The sequence below is a fragment of the Odocoileus virginianus genome, chromosome 2, assembly GCF_023699985.2.
Source record: "Odocoileus virginianus isolate 20LAN1187 ecotype Illinois chromosome 2, Ovbor_1.2, whole genome shotgun sequence".
Lineage (NCBI taxonomy): Eukaryota > Metazoa > Chordata > Mammalia > Artiodactyla > Cervidae > Odocoileus > Odocoileus virginianus.
Window position 1 is genome coordinate 8336693 of NC_069675.1, and position 20158 is coordinate 8356850.

Below are 20158 nucleotides of genomic sequence, written 5' to 3' on the forward strand. Positions count from 1 at the left end.
GTGTATACACCTCTCTATTATCTTTGTGACCCTATGGACTGTAACCTGCCAGGATCTTCTGCCCATGGACTTCTCCAGGCAAGAATACTGGAGTGGGTTGCTATTCCCTTCTCCAGAGGATCTTGCCGAGCCAGAGATCATGTGTCTCCTGCATTGGCAGGCAAATTCTTTACCATCTGAGCCACCAGGGAAGCCCATATATATATATACACCTTTCTGTAAATACATACATTTTGTGTGTATATATACATGCATATACTTGCACATACTGTATCTCTCTATATATTTTCTCAATACATATACATATACCAATACATATGCATTTGTATACAAACACACATGTGTATACACAGACACACGTACATACACACAGAAAAAGAATTCCTGTTTGGAAATAAAAGTATACCTGAATTCAACTAGGAAAACTCCTCCTCTTGACCTCAAAATACTCTAAATTTTGAGTAATTTAAGTAAATTTTAATGTCTTCTTTTCTTTTCTCACTGAAATGATCTGGATGGCTTATTTTGGCAACACATTTTATCTCAAAAATAACTGATTGTAAGTAGGTCCAGCCAGGTGTTTGGGACACTGATGAATGTAGTCATTATTATTTATTTAAACCTCAGCATTCATAGAGAAACAGAAGGAAAACAGCTAGCATCTTCTGGCTCCATTTCATCTTCAAGATTGCTTTCATCACTGCTGTGCCACCAGGAAATGGGATCGATGCCTAGAAACACCAGTTTCCTGTTACCACAGGCATCATACAACCTTGTATTCCTGTATTCCTCTGTCAAACCTACTCAGGCCCACTTATACCCCGAATTTTGCCAGGACCAGCTCCACACAAATGTAAGCATCACAGACTTGGCATCAGAAGGCATCAGCCAGACAGCCCCTGGGGACTGAGGCCTGCAGATTGCAGAAGCCAGGGAGTTGGACGGTCTCATGGCAACTCTGGACGCCAGAAAATGAGAGCTGGTGGATCCATTCTTCCATCCTCATGCTCACAAGCCTGGTCCTTCCCAAATCACATTTTATAAAATTTTCTAGAAGGTCAAATAAGGAGTCAGCTTTCCTGGTGGCATGAACATCACAGTTTCAAATTAAATTCTCTTTCATCCTTGCTTCCGTGTATCAGCCTAGAGGGGTGGGATGGGAAGGAGATGGGAGGGAGGTTCAAAAGGGAGGGAATATATGTATACCTGTGGCTGATTCATGTTGAGGTTTGATAGAAAACAACAAAATTCTGTAAAGCAATTATCCTTCAATTAAAAAATAAATAAATTTTAAAAAAAATTCCCTTTCACAACACTAGCAATTTTCATGCAGGAGAACACAAACTAGATACATCATGGTTAGAATTGAGATGATAGATGATAGTAATAATAGTTGACAGTAGGTAGATGGATAGATAATAAATGGATAGATAGACGAATGCTCAGTCGTTAAATCATATATCCCCATAAAAGAGGGGATACGTGTATGTGTAAAGCTGATTCACTTTGCGGCACGGCAGAAACGAATACGGCACTGTAAAGTGATGGTGTGTGTGCACACTCTGTTGCTCTGCCGTGTCCGGCTCTCTGTGACCCCACAGACTGTAGCCCACCAGGCTTCTCTGTCCATAGGATTCTCCAGGCAAGACCATAGGTGTGGGTTGTCATTTCCTTCTCCGGTAAGGAAGATAGAGCCCTACAATTCAACAACCTCTTATGCTTTACATATTCACATGACAGATTAATAATTGTAATATTGCTAAGGTTGACACATGCTTTAGAATTTTTTCAAGGAGATACCAATTTCACATTACATTCTTTCCAATTTCATCTTCCTAAATAATGTTATCAATTGTCCTCAGCATTCTCTATTTTAACATTGCATTCGATAAACGATCCATCCAATTTGGGGATCATTTTAGCTACCAGCAGAATTTATTTTTGCCTTTGAAGAAACTAGGCTACAGAAGTGTTGGCACTGAGGTTTTACTATTGGAAGTCCCCACTTCTTTAGTTTTCATAGCCCTATACACAGACTATTGTAGCATCTATTATCACTACTTCTAAAAAGACTACTTTTGCTCTAAATTTTCCTCAAAATCCTATGATGAAGTTTCTGTTCCTCCTTCAGTTTCTTACAAGTACAGACACACTCCTTTATCAAACACCAGCAAGTTGGTCCACACTGCTCCCACTCTTCCTGCCTCCTCCACAAATCTCTGTTTCATCAGGCCCATTTCCAACACCATACCATATGCAACCAGAGGAGTTCATCTTAGAATGCCTCCTGCTCCATGAAAGGAGGCAGAGGAGTTTGCCTTCAAGATGCCTGGTAAGCCTCCAAGAAACACACAAGCATAGTTTAATTCTTTTTTTTCCCCTTTTTCCCAGAGAATATTAGTGTACCTGTTCCATCATCTAAAGTTCATTTAACTGTAAGCCAGTCTATGGAGACTGTGGTAGTTCTTCATTGTATCCATTCATTGCTCTAGACTCCTTGACACAGGTTCCAATCATTCATATAAAACTACTCCTGCTTTACAAAGCAGGTGCCAGGATTATTTTTTTTTGGGGGGGGGAACCCTGACTGTATGAGGTTTATAATATCAGGTCCCAGCAAAATAATAAATGCTCCTATTTTTGATCTTGCTGCCGAGGGAGGAATGATGCATTTTCAGCTTCCCTTCTCATTGCCAACCATCCAGGATGATACAGTCACTAGTTGGATATTTTCAGGGAAATCAGAGAAGAATTTGCTGCTGTTCAATTGCTAAGTCATATCTAACTCTTACGATCCCATGGACTGCGGAATGCTAGGCTCCTCTGTCCTTCACTGTTTCCCAGAGTGTGCTCAAACTCATGTCCATTGAGTCAGTGATGCCATCCAACCATCTCATCCTCTGCTGCCCGCTTCTCCTTTTGCCTTCAGTTTTTCCCAACATCAGGGTCTTTTCCAATGAGTGGCCCTTTGTATCAGGTGGCCTTAAGTATTGGATCTTCAGCTTCAGCATCAGTCCTTCCAATGAATAATCAGGGTTGATTACCTTTAGGATGGCTGATTTGATCTCCTTGCAGTGTGTAGAATAAAAGCACCAGGTGTGGAGAAAGGAGTTACTTTGAACCTGGATTAAGGACAAACTTCTCAGAACCCCATGTTACTCTGTTTAATCAAAACCACAGCTTAGGTAAACATCAAAGGTCAAGGGAGGAAGTGACTCTTCCTCTAGCTGTGTTGAATGCAAGAAGTTGGCTTGAGCGGTGTCAACATTAAACCACATAAAAAATTTAATCTTGTTTATATCTCACCTTACTTGCATTTAAATTGTCATTGTGGAAGAGCAAAATATTTTTAAAGGTATTCTAGATTTTAAAGAGAGCACTCAGCACACTGTTGAATAGAATTTGTTAGCGACCACATGTGTGTCATGAAAACAGCTGACATTAAGTGACCCCACACTGGTGTACACCTCCACAAAAATGTGCAAGTGCAGTGGAAAGAAAACAATGACTTTGCCATGACTTTAAAGGAACTCTGGCTTCACCCCTCTCCCATCATCAACCAGGACTAACAAATGAAAGGGATCAGCATATACCAAAAAAAAATATGGTTTTCAGTTCCCACCAATATAATTTCTGAAACACTTGGCACAAGACCTATGAGTCCTGGAGGCTGTTATTTGGTTTTACCCTTTCTGAAAATTACAGGGAGAAAATCACAGGCTAGGATCAGGTGTCCAAATCTTCATCTCAAAGGGTGAATCATAAAACTATTATAAAAACTGCATCCTGCTACACTGACAGCTGTCATTTCAAATCTCCCCAGTGCAGAGAACAGTGGTGACAGCCGCTAATGACTTAAACGTGAGATTACATTGTGATGTTTAACAGCATGGACAAGAAACTTTTTCTTTTTTTTTGAGGGTTAATGAAAGTAAAACATCACCCTGTTGATAATGGATAAGCCAGCCTAGGGATATGAGATCATTTAAATAATTAGGTAAAGGATTGTGTAGTGACACTCTTATGTGGTTTGTGCGTGTCTTTCCCACTTGTGAGTAGGTAACACTTAAATGGAAGGGGATTGTGCATTTTGTTAGTTACTTTTGACATTGGCAGGTCTGTCCTTAATTGCTGTTTTAGAAAATGTGCAAAATGGCATTAGCACAGTTTCCCGTGACACTAGTAGTAATGTCTCCTGCCAATGAGGAGAGAAAAAGAGACGTGAGTTCGATCTCTGGGTTGGGAAGATCCCCTGGAGGGGGGCATGGCAACCCACTCTGGTATTCTTGCCTGGAGAATCCCATGGGCTGAGGAATCTGGTAGGCTACAGTTCATGGGGTTGCAAAGAGTCAGACATGACTGAGGTGACTTAGCACACAGGCAGATACAATCATAGAACTAGGGAGAGCAGAAGAACCCATTTTATAGGAAAGAAAATTGAGCTACAGAAAGAAGGTAAAATTTTAGCTTACTTTTCTATACCCCATTAACTGCAGAGAAAGGACTAGAACTTGTGAACTTTTAATGCTTTGTTTGGTAGTGAGTCAAATATTATTTTGATAAGCTGAAACAAAAACAGGAACTTAAAAAATTTTATTGTGGGGCCTTTTTCTGAAAATGTTCGGATTATGGCAGGAAACCCAGGATTCTATTGGTATGGATGGATTCTGATGTGTGTGGTCAGAAAACTGTAGGGCAGATTCTCCAGAATAGACTCCCATAAAGTCCATCACAAAGAGAAATAAAACAGGAATTGTGAATCATATGAGAATACAATGAAATAAAAAATTCATGGAGATACCATGAAATAAAACAGTAGCAAGATATTAAGGAGTGAAAAAAAAGTGTATTGGGCACCCCCTTTGAAGGCAATGGCTACTCACTGTAGTATTCTTGGGCTTCCCAGACACTAAAGAATCTGTTTGCAATGCAGGAGACTCAGATTTGACCCCTGGGTCAGGAAGACCCCCTGGAGAAGGCAACCCACTCCAGTATTCTTGCCTGGAGAATCCCGCGGAGAGGAGCCTGGGGGTGTCACAGAGTGTTGGACGTGATTGAGCAACTAACGCTTCTCCTGCCCCACCCCAATAACACCCTGAACATGCTGTTCCCTTTTCCCTGTACTTCTAGCTCTCAATCAGAACCGAAGAGGTCACTGAAATTCTAAGGTAATTTACTTTTCCCAACCACTGTGTTTCACTCTTCTGGAAAACCCATCTGGACATAAATAGCATTCACCCTTCTTTTCCTTGGTTAGGCTGTTTATCCAACATTTTCTAAAAAGTAGAAGAGGTGAAAACAAATCACAAATCTCCTGTTTTTGATGAAACAGGAGAGAAGAAAAAAAGAAAAAGAAATCTCCAAGAACTGGATAAATTAAGAATTCTTGCGTTTAAACAGAACTTCTCATTTTTTTAATCTTTTCCCTCTTCAAACAACCGAGTTTTAACCACTTCTGTTATCTACACTGTGATCTTTGAATTAAACCATTTGAACCTGAGATATGTGAGATCTGATTCCATAGGGTTTATTAAAGTAAATTGTTTTAGCAAATATGCTTGTTCCATTTGATTTTGAAGAATAATTGGTTAATGAGAGAACGATTACTTTGTTCAGACATGATTACTGAAGAAATGTTTCATCCATATGTTGCTGAGTAATGGGAAATTCTCCAGTGAAGGGGGGACAATGATTAGAAGAAACAAGATAGCTCAAAACAATATTCCCCAATGTGTTACTAAAAATGTTTTTTAAAAAAGACCAACCCTAAGTAAGGATAGTGTTTCTTTGTAGAAGTCTGGAAGTTCAAAATGCCTAATAGGATGAAACTGTTTGTTGAAAAAGCACCGTGTAGCTTTCTTTGTCTTTTGAATCAAAGAACTGTGGTTTCCTCTGAGACATTATGGGATCAGACTAGTGGTTTGCTGTCCTACCATCCCTTGTGTCATTAATGTTATTCAGAATGTGGCATTAAAGTCCTAAGTCATATATTGATAGTTTTCAAAATATTGACCAACATTTTTGGTTAAGACCTCTTCATAGGAATTGTCCACAGGACAATTTGAATGTTCTCCTTTGATGAGGGGATTAAAAGGGAAAAAAAAAAAAACAATGCTGGATGTTTATCAACTTTACTTTTGATTGTAAATGGTCTGAGGTGGAAAAGTGACCACTTGACATATTCCATATTTCTCAAAAATTAGCTGAAGTCAAATAAGGGGACAGCAAACTTGTTTCTGTAAATCTGTTTTGGTCATCCTGGTTGCTAAATGCAAAGACACATGATCCCAATCTAAATAGTAGAGTCTGTCCCACATCTTGAAGGCTAACTCACCCCCGCTGTCTACCCAAATGAAACAAAAATAAGAACTCCAGTTTTAGTTTCACACAAGTATGGAAAAGCCAAAGTAACTGACTCCCTTAAATTCATACATTCCTGGATTTTTCTGAAAACAATCCACAATTTTTTCAGTTAAAGGCTTATTTTAACCCTTCAATTATGCTGCATGAACAACAAACGAGCAGGCGTTGAGCATCTATGAATAGGGCTGAAGGTTATAATCACTTAGAATTGCAACTGAGATCGTCTCTCACACATTCAAAGAACACGGTGTTTTGGGGCACCCACTCAGCACAATTTGCTGGGAATCAGGGAGGTTTCACAGTACACACAGGGTTTTGGAGAATGAGCAGGAGTTCACCCCAGCCAGCAAAAGGGCATCCTGAGTATAGAACGCAGCGTGAGCAAAAGCAGGGTCATTCAAGGACGGAGGGGTATTCAAGAGGCAGAGAGTTCAGCACAGCAGGACAGCAGCCCTGCGGAAATTTCATATTTAGTGTGACGCTTGCACCACGTCGTAACACAGCCAAGGAGTTCTGCGGCACAGGAAACAAGTGGAACCGAAAACATGAGCTAGGTGTCATTAGAGTCTAGTCATTAATCCCTACTCAGAACTCAGTAAGAACACTTAGAAAGAAGGGCAGAAGAGAGAAGACTGACACAAGGAGGTGGCTAATATTTAAGCAACAAAAACAAGGAAAGAAAGCAAAATTAACAAGTAAACAAATCAAGGGCAGGAAGAGGATAAGAAAAAACGGAGTCCCATGTGTGAAAGGAAATGAGAATATAGAAAGAAAGGCAGACCAAAGAAAGGTCACAAAGAAACACTTAAAGGAAGCAATGGAACTGTAACTTTGAGGTTGTATCATCAATAGAGGAAGTTTTAGGAAAGGTTTTAAAACATGAGTGTCTTCCCACCAAAGGTTGGGATATGGGTTTCCTTGCACCTGTCTATGCTCTATAATCGGTTGGCCAATAAAATGCATCTGTATTAAAGTTCTGTCATTCTAAACTGGATCATTTATGGAGACGTGGATGGACCTAAGACTGTCGCACAGAGTGAAGTAAGTAAAAAAGAAAGACAAATATCGCCTATTAATGCATATGTGTGGAATCTTAAAAATAGCTATAGATGATCCTTTTACAAAGCAGAAACAAAGACACAGATGTAGAGAACAAATATATGGATACCAAAGGGGAAAGGGAAGTGGGATGAATGGAGAGACTGGGTTTGACACATGTACACACCACTGTCGTGAAACCGGTGACTAATGAGCACCTACTGCACCGCACAGAGAACCCTACTCAAGGCTCTTCAGTGACCCGAATGGGAAGGAAATCCAAACAGAGGAGAAATGTGTCTACGTACAGCTGATTAACTCTGCTGAACAGTAGAGACTAATGCAACATTGTAAAGCAGCTGATCTCCAATAAAAATTTTTAAAAATTAAAAAAAATTATAATAAAGTTCAGTCATCCTTAAGAAATTGGTAGTTCAACCTCCTGTCTCTTGGTTGCCTGTTCTTGGCACTCAGACATCAAGCTTGTAAGTCACCCAAGAAGCCCAAACCCTCACTTCCAGACCTATGGAAGCTCTTTAAAAAGATCCTCCAGGTACCACTCTAATTACCCTACTGATGTCACATGGAACAGAGCTGAGAGGTCCCTGTAAATTCCCATAAGGTACAAGCCCCTGAACAAAATAAATGACAGTTGTTTCAAGATACTGGGCTCTAGGGTACTTGGTTATGCAGTGAGAGTCACTAGCAGAGCTGTGGACAACGTAACATACAGCATTTTTTTTAAGTAGGTCAGAAATGAAGGGAAGGAGTTAAATAATAATGCCATGGTTTGGAGGATGGCAGGATGGAGGTGAAAATTTGGAGGATTCTTGCCTTGAACAAGAATGGCAAGGAAGATCCAGAAGAGGGAGCCTATAGGAGATGGTTATTATTATTCAGCCAATAAGAGGAAGGTGGTACGTTTATCCAGGGAAAGGAAGACTAGGGAGAAATTGTTCTCAGAAAGAAAGATAAAAGAATACATAGCTGACAATTTTTTTTTTTAAAGAAACCGTAGTAGGCAACCTACCACTGCAAGTGTGTTTTAGTTGAAACTCTGTGATTCATTTTAAGCAGTCATAAGGAGAGAGGAACGTCTTGTTGAGATCACAAGGGTGATGTTTTACTTCTTTCTCTCCACATCCCAACACCTAACGTCTCACTGGGGAGGAAGGAATAATGGAATACACAGAGGAGGATAGAGTAACCAAGGGTAGAATGATGTAGAATATTTGCAGGCTAGTACTGATGTATGAGAATAATCTTAAGAAAATAAAGCCCATCTTTGGGGAGAACTAAGACAGGAAAGTTATCGAGAAATAAAATCATTTGTAGTATCTAAACCAATTCATGACTTTGACACTCAAGGAGGATTCTTAGAAATAAAGCCAGAGATGCAAATGCCTTCAGAAGATCCAGACTCTACACACAGAGTGAGAAACTCTAGAAAGCGCTAAGTGAAGGCAACCATCAATTCTTAGCAAGTCAGAAGATTTAGGGACAGTTTAGCATTTGTAAAAGAGAGGGTGACAAAGTGACCTGCAGGTCAGATCCGGTCCACTGCAGGTTTTTATGTTATGCGTGAACTAAGTACATTTTTATAGTTTAAAATGCTGGAAAAAATAAAAAAGTGAATAATAGTTCATGACATCTGAAAATTGCATGAAATTCACATTTCAGTGTCAATAAATAAAGACTTAATGGTAAACAAGCACACCCTCCCATTTATCTTCAGCTCATCTTTCACTGTGACAACAGGGATGAGCAGTTACAACAGAGACCGTAGAGGGAGCCTGCAAAGCCTAAAATATGCTTACATGCCTGGCCCTTTATGCAAAAATTTGGCAGTCCCTGAACCACAAGTTTCTTTATTTTTATTTTATTCTTACTTTAAAATAGATTGACTTTCTTCTGTTTCCATGGAGTCAAATTTGATTGATGGGGAGTTGTGTTAAAAACTGAGTTTCTTTCTTTCATTTTTAGAAAAAGAAATGGTAACTTTGGGTTGGTTATTGATTTCTTTGTTTCTGAAAACACTTGGAAAAGGCCCAGACTCTTAGCTTGTGTCTACCACTGAGCTAGTCTCTCCCCCACAGTCGCACAGACTGCAAGCATATGCTGTCAGTGGAAACATTTTTTTTTTCTAATCCATTTCATGAGTATAGATTGAGCATTGTCCTAGGCGTTGGGAGTGTGGCAGGAAAAAGGACAGCCAAAGTCCCTATTCTCACAGAAGGTACTTTCTTGCAGTGGGAGACAAATCATAAAAATGTAAACAGATGAACCAGAGAAGTGGAGATCCTGATAAGCTATATGTAAGAAATTAACAGGAACAATTGGGATGGAATGGGATGGGATGGGGGAGCTTGTGAAGACAGGAAAGGACTCTTTGAGGAAATGACCTTTGAGCTGAAACTGAAAGGATGAAAGAAATCAAGCACACACATGGTCCAGGGAAGACGGTGACAAGCAAAAGGGTTGGAAACACTGGTTCTACAGGCCACTTGGTCCCTGCTGGCTGAGAGGATGTGGTGGTTCTGAGGAAGTGACTCATTGAGCAGCGGAGGATGGGAAGAAGGAAAAGGAGGTGGGGAGAAAGGGGGTAAATCAGGACTAGACCTTGGTTTAATGACTTTATTCTTTATTCTTTTATCCTAACCACAGTGGGAAGCAGCTCATAGGTTTTTAAATGGGTCTGGAGGAGGGATGCATGATTACATTTGCAAAGGAACTATCAATTCTGGTAGTCTACATCAGTCCTAAACGAAATCAACCCTGAATATTCTTTGGAAGGACTGATACTGAAGTTCCAAAACTTTGGCCACCTGATGCAAAGAGCCATCTCATTGGAAAAGACTGGGGAAGACAGAGGGCAGGAAGAGAAACAGCGACAGAGGATGAGTTGGTTGGATGGCATCACCAACACAATGGATATGAGATTGAGCAAACTCTGGGAGACAGTGAAGGACAGGAAAGCCTGGCATGCCGCTGTCCATGGGGTCATGGAGAGTCAGAAACAACTGAACAACATCAGTCAATCAATTCTGGTACATTGATTGCACAGTTGGGAATGGAAGCAGAGACCCTGGGGGCCACTACGGAAGTGTAGACAAGAAGCAACAGGAGACAAGGGAAAACAAGAGTTATGATTTGGAGGTCAAGTTGGATGTGTTGGACATAAGATATAAAGAGGTAACAAAAGAGTTAAGTGAGGAGGTATCAATGCTTTGAAAATGAGTCCAAGCCTGTTCATTCGGAGTCAACATACCAAGGTCAAAGTCCAGTCTGGAGTGGGTAAGTTCAGTTCTGGAAATGCTTAGAAGTACTAGGGCCAGAGATGAAAGTGTAACTTCTGAGGCAGTCCAATGCAGAGGGAACTGGAATCGCTGGCATGAAAAGAGCCAGTGTCCGGACAAGAAAATAAAACTCATCCTCTAACACTTGAGATAAAAAAGTGAAAGCAAGTACCTCTTCAGAAGAGACCCAGATAAGAAAAGCAACTGTCAGATATTTGGGGTTTGCTTTGTTTTACAAAAGAAAGACACAGTCGGTAGCATAAGTGCAGTCTTTTGAGTTGGTGATCAGTGGTGGACACAGGCTAGTGTTCAATTACATTAAGTGCAAATTGAGAAACATTTTGCATGTTAATATGTTTACTATACTTATGGGCTTCCCTCAGTGGTAAAGAACCTACCTGCCAGTGCAGGAGATGTGGGTTCAATCCCTGGGTTGGGAAGATTCCCTGGAGGAGGAAATGGCAAGCCACTCCAGTATTCTTGCCTGGGAAATCCCATGGACAGAGGAGTCTGGTGGGCTACATGGGGTCACAAAGAGTCGGACATGAATGAAGCAGCTGAGCACACAATACACACAGTTTTGACTGATTCTCATCATTGTGTGGCAGAAACCAACACAGCATTGTAAAGTGATCATCCTACAGTGATAAAGTGCTTTTACTGACAACCAAGTCCAATTTCCAAGTAAGAGGTTTTGAGGACTGCAAGGCAGTCTGGCATGTGGAAACCGCATCACTGTCGAAGTCCTGAGGTCGTGTCCTGACCAGCAGAGAGTAAGGCTTGTGCCTGGATGGCTTTTAGGTAAGTTTTGCAACTTCTCTGAAGCTTGGGAGGAGTCGAGGTTTGAAAATAAAGCCATTTTCTATATAACCTTGATTTGGGAGTTCTTTAAATCCTGCTATATATATTATTCTATAAATTTGAAAATGTTAAAGTAAAACTATGGGTTTTACTTTCATAAAAAGGGCATAAATTTTAAAAGGTTCTGAAACCCTAATCTTATACAAATTCCTCTTTGGATGGGCAAGAAAAGTGAGCAGAGTGGTTAGGTAACTTGCCTAATATGAATAGAGCTAGGGGCATAACCAGTACCCAAATACAAGTTCTTTCCTTAATAAAGGCTCATATTTAATAGTATGAACTGGAAAAGAAACTTCCACCTAGAGGGAGCTTCTGGGGACACAAACAGTGAAGGACCACCACCATATGAAGGATCTGACTCAGGTTAAGAGTCAAGACTAAGAAAAAATATATCAAGTATATTTCACAATGCATACACCTTCAATGGAGAAGAAAATGAGTAATAAGAATAAAATATTTAAATTATTATTTTATATAGTATTTCTAAGTTTCTTAATATATCTCTCTAGATCCCCAAATTTCACTCTTTCCCCATGATTTCATGTTCTTTACATTTTGTGGGTGTATGCTAAGTGGCTTCAGTCATGTCCAGCTCTTTGCAACCCCATGGACTGTAGCCCACCAGGCTCCTCTGTCCAAGGGATTCTCCAGGCGAGAATACTAGAGCGGCTTGCTGTCCCCTCCTCCAGGGGATCTTCCAGACCCAGGGATTGAACCTGCATCTCTTATGTCTCCTGCAATGGCAAGGAGGTTCTTTACCACTAGCATCACCTGGGAAGGCCTCTCTACACTTTACCTGTATAATTAAAGGTTTGACAAACGTACAAAGTCTTCAGGTTTTTCAATATGATTTGTTTTAAAGTTCTAGATGAAAAACTCATGTCAATCTTTATTGTATCTACATCTTGTTTCCACCCATTGTCATCACAGTATGACAAGCAAAACTCTTTTATTACAACAGCTTTTTTTTCTTTTGGTATAGCAACATCCTTAATGTTTTGTTTGCAGTAAAAAGGCTTAGAATGCTATTTTTCTTCTCTTCACTTAGAAGCAATCAGTCTCCCTCTCACTGAGCTCTTACTCAGACAACTAATATCCAGAATTATACCATATCAGCTGTGTGGGGGGAAAAAAAAAACAAAAAAACACATGCATTGTTTCTTTTCTGGTAAGCAAAGTAGTGTTTGCCAGTTAAATCCCCAGGTAGCTAGCTTTCAAACAGTCAGATATAAAATTAGCAAATGAAACATCTGTTCCTCACTATTATTTTATAATCACATTAATTGGCAGATGTCTTTAGGTAACAGAGGAAAGCATATCAGCCATTACATGTGTTTCTATAGGGTCATGCTTTTGGCCACTGCGTATCACGCACCTAAAAGGCCATCTCAGCAGGAGACAGAGTTAGCCTGGACTCAGAGAGCAGCCAGTTTCTCCCCATGCAAACCTCCTGACAAGGGAGCTAGCTGCCCACCTACAACAGGAATGAGGATGCCCTGTTATACCCCAGTGTGGTCAACCTTACCCTCACCGCTGCCAGGTTTGGTTTTTCAATTATCATGTAGTTTGCACAAAAGCGCTGTGCCAATTCAATTACTGCCTGATTAATGGAGTGTTGCGGGTTTATTTCAGGGGTCTAGCTATCTATTCATTAGCATATTGGGGCCTCTACTCCGCTGTTTTGTCCTGATATGCTTTGAAAACTCCCCAGTGCAATTAAAATACTCTAATATGCTTTAAATAGTTATTTGAGAAAACACATCCAGACTTTTTTGTATTCCTTGGGGATTTTGTTAAGCACATCCAGATTTATTAGAAGGCATCTACAATTCCTTTATAAACACATTCTTCTTTCCTCGACCAGGTCTTGGAGTTTTCTCTCACCAGATGAGCAGCCCTCTGCTGGGCGGGAGAGTTCCTGTTTCCCGCATCTGGAGGAGGAGACAGCATCACAAAAGACTGAGTCTGAGAGTTTCATCCAATGATTTGCTTTCATAGGATCTTCTCCAGTTTGCTTTGAGTCATAAACTTGACCAGCGACCGAATCGAACGTGGAGTCTCTGCAGGCGTCTCTATGGAGTTCTGTTCATATTCAGTAAAAAGGAGCGATGATTAGATTAAGTTGTGAAGAATATTGAATTTCCTTGGCCTTTTCTCTTTCTGGAGAATGATATTAAGAGTGAATGACCCTTAGTTGTCAAATAAAGATCCTCCTCTTAGTAGCCACTGTGTTTGCCATTTTATGTGTGGCCACCTTTATATACAGATGGGCTAAAAAATATATAGTCTCTGATGCTGGTCTTTGCAAATGCCATCTGTAAATTTAAGATGGTGGGGAGGCAGAATAGATTCATTTGCTAGCAGAAGGAGACATTCAAAAGAAGTATAGGAGGCCACCATCACTGGCCACCCACATACCCCTCAGGAGTTCTGACTGATGAGAATTAATGGCCGTGGATAAAGATGGACTTGAATTACACACACAAGAGCCAAGCTCGTTTTTTTGATGCCACAGTTTTTCAGAACACTTCTCATATATTCCCATGTGAGCATCACAACAGTCCCACAAGGAGCTAATGCTACACATACGGTTGGTGATCCAGTTGTTGTGGAAGTACAAGAGATGTTTTTGTTTCAGATGTTGTGGATTCAGACATAACTGTGTCTCACTTTGTTCACAATGACCCAGACTCAGTTTGTAATCCAAGATGCTATCCAGAATGTTGTTACAGAGCAGGTTCAGTGCTCAGACATTATGAAAGAAGCACACGTATCTGAGAGGGTCACCATTCCTGAGCAGGTGCTGGACTCAGGTGGAACCGGAGAAAAAGTGCCTTTAGCAGAGTGCACAGTCCCAGAGGCTGTTTCAGCTTCTGATGTTAGTTCAGCCTCAGTGTCTATGCCAGAACATGTCTTGATGGGTGAATCTGTCCAGGTGTCTGACATTGGACACATTGAGTAAGTGTGTAATAGTACACTCTAGTGTTGGAGGGGCAGAAATCATTGCTGATCTTCTGACTGCTGATGCTGTCTGAAGAAGTATTGGTAGCAGATTGTGCCTCTGATGCAGCCATTGATGGCAATGGTGAACCAGAAAGATGATAGTGAAAGCAACTGTGAGTGTTACCTTGATTTCCTCTAAGTCTTGGGGTACAGTGATTGTCAAAGTATTTTCAAAGGCTATCTTTCCCAAATTATATCAGGGGTGCAATTTTCTTGACTTCTGTGAAATTAAATTACATAGACCTTCCTTTTTTGTTGTTTCAGTTTGGAGCCTGTAAGATGACTCAAAATTTTAAAAAGTGGAATGGTACAGGGTCATTTCTCTATGAGGACAGAATACAAAGATGAGATTTCTTCAGCCTAGAGAGAGAAGGATGGAAAGCAATAGAACTGAAATTTTTGAAACCACGAAGGATGTGATCAGGCTGTTAGCAGACTTTGTTAGAATTAGGAACTCTCTTAAACTTAAAAGGAGTTCAACTTGGAGAAAAATATATAACCAAACTATTTATAGTCTTATACATGGATATTCTGTACTACTGATGTAATACTTAAGTATTGAATACTTTACTTGCATGGTATGTAAAATGCTCTTTTTATAACAAGTAGCATACACAGAGATCTGGCATAGGATTTAAGGGACTTCCCTGATGGCCCAGCAGTAACAAGTCTGCTTGCAGACAGGAATCCCAGGTTCCATTCCTGGGTTGGGAAGAATCCCTGGAGGAGGGAATGACAACCCACTCCAGTATTATTGCCTGGGAAATCCCGTGGACAGAGGATCCTGGTGGGCTACACCCAGTCTGTGGGGTCACAAAGAGTCAGACACGAGTGAGAGACTAACGCTTTCAATTTTGTAGTATTTAAACAAATGATTCCAAAACATCGTTTCAAGTATGAAGGACTCATTCTAGGTTATTGAAGAAAAGTAAGGTGTTCTGGAACACACCTCTAATGTCTGGGAGGACAACTGTGTCTTCTTACAATTGATGTCTTGGTACCACTTCCAGATATAAAATACTCTGTTGGATAGACCACAGTTCTGACCCAATATAGAAGTTCTTAGGTCTTTAGGAGCTAAACATCAAGCAAATAAAGACTCACAGACTCCTTGCTTATATAAACTCACACGACTGTTTGCTTTGCTTGAATACCTGTTATAACACAGGAATTTAATATAACATATTGAAGTCCATCAGTGTATTAGGAAATACCTTTTAAAAGTTTTTAAGATTTTGGAACTCAGAGAATTCTTTGTGTAAAGAGGAGGAAAGCCTCTTCATTCAACACCTGTTTATTATGCCCCTACTTTGTGGGAGAGAGTTCTGTAGATAATGCAAATATGGGTACATTATAAACTTAAAAATACACCAAACCAAAGAAAAAAAAAAAACAGAAGTTTGGAAGATTAGACTGTAATAGGAATAGTGGCTGCATGTAGTCAAAATACAAGTTAAGAGTGCAACGTAGCTCTGGTATTAAGAAACAGACAGTGTCATGATACTGTAAGTCTGAATAATACTTTAAGTATGCTAATTCTTTACTTAATATATAGTAAGAAATATATGTATATAATATATAGATATATTATATATAATATGAAATATGACTAATATTATAAGAGTCCAGGTTTGTTGTTAACAGGTGAGATTACCAGGAGTTAGAAAGAGCAGGAAAGGACAGCAGCCAGTTAGGCAGTCACTTTAAATTTCACAGTGATGTGATAAAAAATAAGCCACGCTAATGCCAGGTCACGGGTTTTCTGCTTAAGAGAAGTCATATTAAGACATGACCTGAGTGGAAAAGAACTCCAAAGGGAGAGGATGTATGTATATGTATGGCAGATTCATTTTTCTCTACAGTAGAAACTAACACAACATTGAAAAGCAACTCTATCCTAATTAAAGTTAATTTAAAAAGGAATATTTCCAGGAGATGAGTGGGTAAAATGGCCATCTACCTCCTAAAAAGATAATACCTCTCTTGTGCATTTATGCATTCACTCCTGCATTCATTTACTGAATTACTGTCAGTGGGTCCGTATGCTACACACCATTTTGGACAGGACCTTTTTCAACCTGTTCTTCCATTATTCCTGGATGAAAGGACAGGTAGGAGGGAAAAAAGGGATAATAATCTTTATTTTCTGAATTTCAAGGGCCTATTACATGTATTAAAGAAATCCTTCCTTCTCCAAAATGCCTACCCATTTCAAAAAGAGGAATAAAGACTTCAGAAACCATCTACTTTTCCTGTTGAAAACTTCAGGGTATGAATAAACCAAGTTTAGAATCATTTGTATTTGTAAAGTGCTACCTTGATGTGAAAAAAAAAAAAAATGGAAATGTTTATGCCCCCTCCCCCACCCCAAAAAGCAGTAGGGAAGCGAAGTATGTGAAATGTATATTTTACAGAGCAGGAAATAAAGTATAAGCTCAGCATTTTGAGTAATGTCAGTCTCTGCCCTGTGTTAGATCTGCTGGTTCTTCCTGGTTCAGACCCATCGCTAGCCTCCCGGCTTGTATGGTGAGTGACTTAGTCTGATCGCTTGTATGGTGAGTGACTTAGTCTGATCGCGTCCACAGGGAATGATGCCATGAAGCATTTGCTGCTAGGCAGTGAAGTGTAAGCAGGTCCAAAAGCGCAGCGTGGTGAGTGTTGACGGATGCAAGGGAACTAAATCATACATGCTGTAGGCTCCAGGGCAGTGGAGCCCACGTACCTTCACGCTCCCAGGAGACCACGGCCGCAGCAGAAGTCAGGCTACAGGAAAACAGAGCCTTTGGGTACCAGCGCATAGCTTACCAACATGGGGGTGATAAGTCAAAAGTTTGTGTTTACAACTCTGGACAATTGCTCATTTATTTCCCCCTCCACGCTCTGATATACTGTGTGTGTGTTTGCATAGCTGTAACTGAACTCAGAATCACCAAATATCATGAAGGATTTTTCAAATTCAACGTGCAAACCCCCAAAGCATTTCAGCCATATATTTCCCGATCTAAACTTGTAACATTGTGTTCCGTAAGGAAAATTTACTCCACATGCTTCACAGCTAATTGTGAATAAACATACGTCCGACATTCCACAAAATACATATTTTTCTCACTTCCAAAATTTAAAACAAATAGAAAGGAAAGGTTTTTTGGAGAATGTTTGGAAAGTATCGAAAAAAAAGACTTGACAAATTTTCTTAAGTAATAGACTCTGTGTGATTCGAAAATCATTTACTTTGTATTTAACTCACTGTTGTTAAGAGATTTAATTTTCAAAACACATTTTTTTTCTGATCAATAAAAGGAATATCTATACAAACAAGCAACTTGGTTAAAGTAATTAGTGCCCAGAACTGCCATGAGAATAATGAAAATTTCAATAATATATAATAAATAACCTAATCAGTAAATAAATTTGACTTTTAAAGTTTTATTATCTTCTCAAATTTATAAATCTTTTAAGCCATTTACTTCAAAGCAGGATATTGAACTCACTCAGTTTCAAAATAATGTTAACACCCTTGATAAACTTGATTGACTCTTAACATCTAAAATAATACATTTTTAAAACTGTGTGATTATATAATTTAACAGCCTTCATAACTATTTTATTAGCATCATTTAGAAGGGAACATTGTCAGTTATGTCATAAACAATATTTAATAATCTTGCCAAAAGTTAAGTAGGCTTCTACTGTTGTTTTTGGAGTTTTAAAAAGTGTTTAACTTGAAATGCCATTAACATTATTTTTCTAGTCAGAAGATCATAAAGTTTTGAAAAGTATTGTTAGATTTAAAACCACATGCTCCATTCTTCCTAATATAGAAAATAAACATTCTATTTGTTTTCTGTTTGAAATTATTATTAACATTTTTTATGTATACATTTTTTAAAGGATGTTTTTATTAGGTCAACTAAAAAAATATTGAAAAAGATCTAAGCATTTCTATGAAATTTATTTCATGTTTAGGAGAAAGATGAACACACTTCTAGTTTTTCACCCTATGCCAAAGTTTCAGCCCAGAGAGGATGTTTACAATTCAGATAAAAAACCTGAGAAATATAAATGTGGAGACAACCTTAACTACAGTCTTACGAATGCAAAGTTGTAATTTTATATGTTAATCTATCAATACACAGCATGCACAAACATATGTTTATAGACAAGGAAGCAGGAATATACAAATGAGGAGATAAAATTCTTGTATCTCATTTGGTGCTCTGTAATTTCTCTCAATTTATGAATGTTTTGTTTTTGTGTTATGATTTCATTTGAAGTTGACATGATGTAACTTGGGCTGATTTGCACTCGCTACGAACAGTCTCAAAGCTAGAGCTGCTAGCCTGCTCAGAAGATGGGGCAGAAACTTTCCCTACTGGGACCTTTACGGCAGGACAAGAAAATCCGAACACTGTGGAAGGGGATATTTTTGAGGGCTCCTTGATAGGCAGGACAGGTATGCATTCAATTTTATGAGCACATCTGTTAAATCTGCCTCTCTAAATTTGGCCCTTAGGCTTCAGCAGAAAATCTGTGGCAAAAGAAAGATAAGGCAGTGGTTTAACAGTCTGCCTCTGAGCCGCCTAAAGTCCAGCTCATTTGCTAATCATGATGAAACTGAAACAAAATTCAGGGACAAGCAAGACAGTGTATTTTGTGAAGAAGCCCCCTGTGCAAAAGATTCCCCTCTGCTGATGGCCGGGTCCCGAGCGCATGGTGCTCAGACAAAGATTAAAGAAGACCTGAGACTGTTTGCTTCTTTTCCTCTTCCTCAAGTTACATGCTTTTGCAAAACAGTTAGGTGAAGTCTGCTATGGAATTAGCAGATGGCTTTAATTTTCATTTGGGATGTAAGGCATAACCCAATTTTCTTTACTAATGTGATGGATGAGTTTTAGGAAGGTTTAAAATTCTAAATTGAATTTTGATAGTTGTATAAATATGCAGGATTACATTATTGAAAGCTGGCATTGGAGTTAGAAGCTATGGAAGAAAGCTTTAGATAGGATACAGCAGCAGAGATTCTTTTTTTTTTTTTTTTTTTTTAAAGAAGCAATATCTCCAGGATAAAGATCATTGGGTCTAAAATTCTTAAGATACATTTTATTTCATGGGACAAACATTTAAGAACTTTAAGCTTATTTTTTATTATTTTTCTGAAATAATCTAGCATTTTTCTTCTGATTGTAAACAAAATAGATATGCATCATAAGCAATCCATAAAGTAATAACAGAATTCCATTGTCCAAACATCATCCCCACACTACCATGTTTCACGGGACACACACGCAAAGCACACATTCTTATGAAAATGGTCATAGTAATATCCATATTTTGTAAACTTCCTTTTTTTCACTTAACTGTGTGAAAAAATATATGTGTTGGAATGTGTATTTAGAAACACACATATACTTCCTTGTTAACAAATATAGATTTATAGTCTCAGTTTTATTTTCCAAATAAAATTTTATTTTAGAGAGACACGGGTTTTTAATTAGTCTTCTACACTGGATATATAGGTTCCCAATGTTTTGCTATTTTAAAACCAGAATGTATTATTGTTTTCATTCAAATACTGTTTATGGTTAAGTTCTGATTTT